We start from the raw sequence: 7,146 nt of genomic DNA on the forward strand, positions 1-7,146 counted from the left end.
CGCTGTTCATTGGCCCCCTGTTGTCAGGCAGTTGCATCTGATTGGATGAAAACAAGGGCAAGTCTGCACAAGACCTACTGACAGACTGACATGGAAAAAGGAAGGGAGGCAAGCCTGTTGGAGTTTTGCATTGTCCTTACATGGAAACACAAAGGGACACGAGGGAAAGCAACATTAGCACATATACATATTAAGTTTGTGTAAGAAAGGGGCGATGTGTGGTCTGTAATTTAATTTTACTGATGTTCAAATGAACACTATTAAACAGTAAAAAAAACTTCTCTTTTTACCAGTATTTATCTTTCAGTAAAACTAAATCTTGTCTTTTAAATCCATTCCAAGCAACACACACCAATATGCCTCAAAAGGCTTTTTCAGGTTGTGAATGATTATTTTGTGCCTATCTGTAAATTCTTTCTCCTGAAAATCAGTTCTTCTGAATGCCTCTCGCGTTGCCCGGTTCACTGAGGGCGTCTGTTGTTAACGCCGCTTGGATCGGGTTATGTAACAGCTCTCTTTGAAAAAAACAGAGAAGGGGGAAGTCCTGCTCACTTCAGCTTGCATCTAAAAGTTCAGCCTAGATACTTCCCTTTCTCTCAGTCTCCCATTGACAACAACTTGCTGTATTGCTGTCAACCGCTGACCAGAATCTTAAACATGCAAGAATAAATGTTGTAAGCTGTCTGAATTGTCCTCTGGACATTTGGAAAAACGTTTAAGTGTGTGAGACAGCTCAAACTTGCTTTCATCCCCGTGAGACTACACAGGGCTCTTTTGTGATGATCAGCAGGATTTAGATGAATGTGTTCTCTCTCCACAGCCAGGAACTCTGTCTCTTGTATGTCTCTCTATGGCTCTACATTAACACATATTGCTAGATCATACAGGCTACAGCACTGCTTTGAAATAACTCTCAATAGGGTGTTAAAAATCCTTTGATCTTGTTAATGATAAGAAATCTAATAGTGTCTAAACCTTCGCATTCTCTGGCTCCATGGTTTCACTCATACAGCTCTAAATATAACCCGGGTGAAAATAACAATGTCATGCTCTGCTCCTCGACATGTTGCGAGATGGTTGACCTTGTCCAGACATCTGAGTTAGCCTCTGGATGCAACCAACATTTCATCCAGCCTGCACGTACCTAAAAAGCCCAGACACAGTAATGAAATATGGTCAAAATTAAGACATGTTGCAATTTGGCTTTAAAGATGATGGTTAAGTTAATAAGAAAAGGCAGACGGTGAAAACTGCAGGTAAAGAAAATATTAAAATGTTAATTCTTTGCAAGTAAAATAAGCTGCTGTCGTCAAAGCGCTGAAAGGAGCTGAGGTGTCAGTTGAAATGTCAGAGCTGAAAGCAAACTGTCAGCTGAAGTGTAGGTGAAAGCATCTGAGAAGGACGTCGATATCTCAGCCATGAAAGCAAATGTAATGTCAGTTGAAGTGAGAGCACTGAACGCAGTTGAATCATTAGTTGCATGATAAATATTGGATGCGGGTTGCAGTTTAAGTTGAAGTAGTCATAGGAGTTGAATTGTCAGTTGAGTTTGAAGCACCGAAAGGAACTGAGGTGTTGATGAAATGTTAGAGCTGAAAGCAGTTAAAGTCAGAAATTAAATTTAAAATTTATGCTCTGTAAGAAGTTGAGTCTCCAGTTTGTAAGTGAGCACTGAAACACACTGAAGAGTAACAGCTGAAAGCAGTTAACCTGTCTGCTAACAGATGAAAGCAGCTGAAATGTTGGTTGAGATCTTAGCATGTAATGTTTGTTGACATGTTGCATCTGAAATATTGTGTGGTAGTTACAGTTAAAGTTGAAGCACTTGCAGGAGTTGAGGTGTCAGTACAAGTGTAAACACTAAGAGTCATTGGAAAAGGAAGCCGTGGGTTTTGGATTAAAGAGGAGCGGACTTTAAACGATTTGCCCAGCCGATCAACTGAACTTGGCACAACAGCAGGTGCACCGGTGAAGAGAGCCGGGAAAGGAGACAAGTTGGCCCAGCTTGGACTTAAGTCTGCTGTTAAAGGTCTTGTGTGGACTCAAGATGAGAGAGGATGCGTACTCTATGTTTCAAGCATCATGTTACAGCAATGATGCTTGGTGCTCAAACACAGTCAAGATGGACACCGTTTCCCAAATGTCAGGCTTGTGAAGATGAAAACCATATGATCATCTTGTTGATGCTGTTTATATTCATCCCAGATGCAAATTCAAAGAATTCTGGGTGTATACGTGGATGTATATACACACACCGGCCACTTTATTAGGTACATCTTGCTAGTACCGGGTTGGACCCCCTACTGCCTTCAGAAATGCCTTAATTCTTTGTGGCATACATACAACAAGGTGTTGGAAACATTCCTCAGAGACTTTGGTTCATATTGACATGATAGCATCACACAGTTGCTGCAGATTCGTTGGCTGCAAATCCAAGATGCAAATCTCCCAAAGGTGCTCTATTGGATTGAGATCTGGTGAGTGTGGGAGTGTAAGATCTGGTGTGTACAGTGTACTCATTGTCATGTTCAAGAAACTAGTTTAAGATGATTTGAGCTTTGTGACATAGTGCATTATCCTGCTGGAAGTAGCCATAAGAAGATGGGTACACAGTGGTCATAAAGGGATGGACATGGTCAGCAACAATACTCAGGTACTGAGTCAACGGTGTTGGGTTTAAACAATTCTCAATTGGTGCTTAGGGGCCCAAAGTGTGCCAAGAAAATATCCCCACACCATCACCACACCACCATCACCAGCCTGAACCGTTGATACAAGGCAGGATGGATCCATGCTTTCATGATGTTTACGCCAAATTCTGACCCTACCATCTGAATGCAGCAGCTGAAATCGAGACTCATCAGACCAGGCAACAATTTTACAATCTTCTGTTGTCTAATTTTGGTGAGCCTGTGTGAATTCTAGCCTCAGTTTCCTGTTTTTAGCTGACAGCAGTGGTACCTGGTGTGGTCTTCTGGTTCAGGGTTGTGTGTTCAGAGATTGTATTCTGCATACCTTGGTTGTAACGAACCATCTCGAACCAGTATGCCCATTCTCCTCTGACCTCTGACATCAACAAGGCATTTTCGTCCACACACTTGCCGTTCACTGGATATTTTCTCTTTTTCAGACCATTCACTGTAAACCCTAAAGATGGTTGTACGTAAGGTTGGTTGTACTCAGACCAGTCCATCTGGCACCAACAATCATGCCACTTTCAAAGTTCCCTTTCTTCCCCAATCTGATGCTCGGTTTGAACTTCAGCAAGTTGTCTTGACCACATGGGTGACCATGCCTTTTCAGTGGTGGCCCCGAGACTGTGGAATAATTTACACCTCATTATTAGATCATCCCCCACCATCGACACATTTAAGTCTCGACTTAAAAGATATCTCTATTCTTTGGCATTTGAGTTTGTTTAGAGGCACCGGCGCTCATGTTTTTATTTAACTATGTTGTTTCTCTATCATATTGCTGTATATCATTAATTGCTTGGCCTGTTTTAATTGATCTGGTTTTAATTTTTATGTCTTCTACTGTATAACTTGTCCAGCACTTTGGTCAACTCTGGTTGTTTTTAAATGTGCTTTATAAATAAACTTGACTTGACATGTGCGTAACATGCCTAAATGCATTGAGTTGCTACCATGTGAGTGGCTGATTAGCTATTTGTGTTAACAAGCAATTGAACAGGTGTACCCGATAAAGTGGCCAGTGAGTGTATGTATATGAATAACTGTATATATTATTTTGTTAATTTACGTTTCATATTACCATACTTTAATACACATTTAATTACGTTCTGTGTGTGTAGCATGAAGGGACTAAACCTTTCTTTTGCTTTATACAACCTTGTAGAACATATACAGTATATAAACTATCTTGTACCTTAAATTGAGGTGTCAGTGCAAGTGTAAGCACTGAGAGGAGTTGAGGTGTCAAGTGAAATGTTAGAGCTGAGGGCAAACTGTCAGCTGAAGTGTAATCACTAAAGTCATGTTAAATGTCTGTTTAATAGCTGTAGGAAGTTGAGTTGTCAGTTTGTATTTAACAGTTAAAATGTCAGTGGATATTCAGGTGGTTTTTGTTGTCACTGTTTAAAATGTTTTACCTTGTTTAATATCTTATGTTTTGGATTTTATTTACTTTTATTATTTGTTTTTACTGTAAAGTGCTTTGCAACTTTAGAGAGATGGAAGCAATTATTCAACTGCTTTAGCACTGAAAGCATTGTTGAATTGTCTGTTGCATGGGTTACCATTGCCTTTGTATGCAGCCAACATTACAGCCAGCCTGCACATGCCTTTAAAAACTCCATCGCCCAGACATGAAATGTGATCAAAATTCAGAAACTCTTCATTTTGGCATTGCCAGCTAAATGAAGGTAAGTAAATGCATAAAACAACACGACATACTCTTTGTTCTTTGTCTCACATCAAATTTTAAGACATGTTAAGAGTTTCTCACCAACAAAAAGAAATACACTTGATCCCACAAAAGCTTCTCTAAAAGATAAAGTTTGACTTCATGCTGCAAACAAACACAGATCACTGTGTTTTCTGTGGGTTGTATGGGTTTCCAGTAGCTCCACTGACAATAGAGGGCGTCATATTAGTGAGCGCAGGCACAGCCATGCCATTGTCTCGCCCCTTGTCTTGCAGATTAAATTAAATGCAGCAGCCTGCCAGAGTTGGACACAGGCACTGACCTGTGGAGAACTCGTCTCTTTATCTCGCTGTGGTACCAACTGACTGTTGTTACTGAGTGCAGAGGATTTCAGCTGTGAGGGATGACCCTGATTGTTATCACCTACCTGCCTGACAATCACAGTAAACTGAGGACCTGAGAAACAGAGTGCTGCATAGACACAAAAGCCAGTGGTGGGACATAACTAAGCACTTTTACTTTCAGTACAATTTTGAGGTGCTTGTTTTCTACTTGAGTATTTCCTTTTTATTCTACTTTATACTTTTACTTGACTACATTTTTAAATGCTTATTCCTCTACATTTATCTGACCATGATAGTTAGTCCTACTTTGCAGAATAAGATTTTACAAACAAAACCTACAAACAACTTCTTAAATATGATGTACTGTACTTTTGCACTTTTCTGTGCATTTCAGGCAAATATTATACATGTAACTTAACTGCATTTATCTGATAACTCACTTGTTACTTTACAGATTTCAATTAATAATACAAAATATAATCAACAACTAAATTATGTTCTATTATTATCATAGGTTAAGATAAGATTTTATTGATCCCAGAGGGGGAAAGTAGTTAAAATAAGCTCCACCTTTACCAGCTGCAACATTAAAGTGATTCTTACACATTGATGCATCAATAATTATTTTCCAATACTATTGTATACATTATTGTGTGAGGAGCCATTCTGCATAATGAGAACTTTTGACACTTAAGGTTTATTTTAATGCCACACTGTGGTATTACTATTTTTTTTGTGGTGGTGGAAGTACTTCTCCCATTTTTTAAAGAGTGGTCCTGCTATGTTTACTTAAAACATTACTACAAAATGCTCACAGATTTCACCATTATAAACATGTTAATTGCAGCATGTTAAAGGTGATATAATACACATACAGAATTAGCATACAAAGCATCCTGACTCTCTATACGCATACATACAGCAATAAAAGAAACGTCCTCTCACTCACAACTGCTTTTATTTTCAGCAAACCTAACATGTGTTAATATTTGTATGAACATAAAAAGATTCAGCAAGCAAGACATAAACTGAACAAAGCTTCAAGAAATGGAAAAATGTGTCCCTGAACAAAAGTGGGGCTCAAAATCAAAAGTAAAAATGAGTATCTGGTGTGGCCCTGTAGTCCGGTGCAGGTGTTGTTAGATGTGGTCTGCAACTGTGAGAATGATCAGCTGTCCGTCCTGTCTCCCTGTAGTGCTTTCTTAGGCATCTCACAGTACAGAAATTGCAATTCATTGCCCTGGCCACATCGGAAGTCCTCATGCCTCCTTGTAGCATGCCTAAGGCACGTTCACGCAAATGATCAGGGATCCTGAGCATCTTTCTTTTAGTGTTTTTCAGAGTCAGTAGAAAAGTCTCTTTAGTGTTCTTAGTTTTTATAACTGTGACCTTAATTTCCCACTGTCTGTATGCTGTTAAATGACACGTTCATTGATTGTTTATGGTTCACTGAACAAGCATGAAAAACATTGTTTTCACCATTTATAATAAAGATCTGTAGAATCATTTGGATTTTTACAGAATTATCTTTAAAATACAGTGTCCTGAAAGAAGGATGTTTCTTTTTTGCTTACTTCTTATATATATGTATATGCATCTATACACTGTGTACATGACAGGAGGTCGTATTGACCTATATGAGCAGCATATAAAGGGATAGAGTTAGCTCTCAGAGACACTCAGTGTCAGGCTGTAAGCTGCTCCAGCTGGACTCCCCACCCACTCGCCTCTTACATAACATAATGGAGCAAGCACATACTGATCGTGGTGTGGCGTTTACCAGCGATGGCAGAGGGGCATGTTCTCTGGGGTTTGCAAGTGTAGCATCGTGGGTAGATAGGGTTTCTTCTGTGAAAACATAAAAGAGGCATTATTGCACTCTAAGCGAATTCAGTGTTTTCTCCAGAAAGGAAGCCCTTTGCAACCCAAATAACACGCAGACTGATTATTTTTACCCAAAACAGAGAACATAGAGCTATCAGTCTGGCCCAGGTCTTATCATAAAGTCGAGGGGAAATGCAGGGACGGGGGGAGGTGGTGCCTCTGTATTGTAGGGGCTCAGTGGGAAAGCCTCCGCCTAAAAGAGAACATGGTGTTCCCAGTTTCACATCTGTGTCTCCATGCTGACAAGACAAAAGAGCTAAGGCTGAGATACTGGACAGCAGCTTCCATCTGAAACCTCACACTTAATACACAGTTGCAATATTTAGTGCCATAATCAAAGGCTAATACAGAGGCCTTGTTCAAAAGTCAAACTAATAATATAGGAATCATAGCCAACAGACACTGGTGAACTGGTAGTGATTTGTTTGCCAGAGATGAAGGGAGAGCAGCCACAGCGATGGAGGAGGCTACAGTAACTAGGAGTATGGAGCAGCCTCTACGTCATATGTCGACAGCATATCGACAGTTTTAT

Source organism: Micropterus dolomieu, linkage group LG19 (assembly GCF_021292245.1).
Source record: "Micropterus dolomieu isolate WLL.071019.BEF.003 ecotype Adirondacks linkage group LG19, ASM2129224v1, whole genome shotgun sequence".
Classification (NCBI taxonomy): domain Eukaryota; kingdom Metazoa; phylum Chordata; class Actinopteri; order Centrarchiformes; family Centrarchidae; genus Micropterus; species Micropterus dolomieu.